Raw genomic sequence first — 668 nt, forward strand, 5'->3', positions numbered from 1 at the left:
GCGGTCGCCGCCGTTCCCGTCGTTCACACGGCCACCGTGCCCACCTCGCCGCCCCACGTTGTCTCCAAGGACCGCCGTCGTCCGCTGCTTCGTCTGGTGCAGCCCGTTGGAGATCGGAGCCCCTACAACGAGCACACCGAGCTCGTCTTCAACTTCGGACGCCGGCGACCCCCTTCTTCCGCGGTGCCGACCTGCTGCTCCTAAGCCTCTCACCGGCCTCCGTGTGCCGCGCGGTGAGCCTCTCCCCCCTCCTCCCCTGTCCTTTCTCTCTCGCGCGCCCCCTAGCTTCTTCCCCACGCGCGCCCGAACGCCGCGCCGCGGAGCTCGCCGCCGGCGGGTCTCCGGTGACCATTTGGTCATGGGCGTAGGCCCGTTAGCTCGACCGCATCGTGCCGCACTCGCCTAGCTAGTTAGTTCGGCCGCTCGCGCGCTCTAACGCCACACCCGCCCCAGCCCGAAGCACCTCGCCGCCGGCGAGCTCGTAGCGCTCGCCCCCGCCCGTTCCAGCCACTCCGGCCACCACCGTTGGACGCGCGGCGCCGAGCCGCGTCGAACGCGCCCAGCCACGACCCCGCAGACCCCTTGTGCGCGAAACCCGCGCCCCTCCCGAGCCGCGCCGCCGCGTTTGGCTCGTCGGAGTTGCTCCGGCGCCGGCCGCCGACGTGGCT

Source organism: Triticum aestivum, chromosome 4D (assembly GCF_018294505.1).
Source record: "Triticum aestivum cultivar Chinese Spring chromosome 4D, IWGSC CS RefSeq v2.1, whole genome shotgun sequence".
Lineage (NCBI taxonomy): Eukaryota > Viridiplantae > Streptophyta > Magnoliopsida > Poales > Poaceae > Triticum > Triticum aestivum.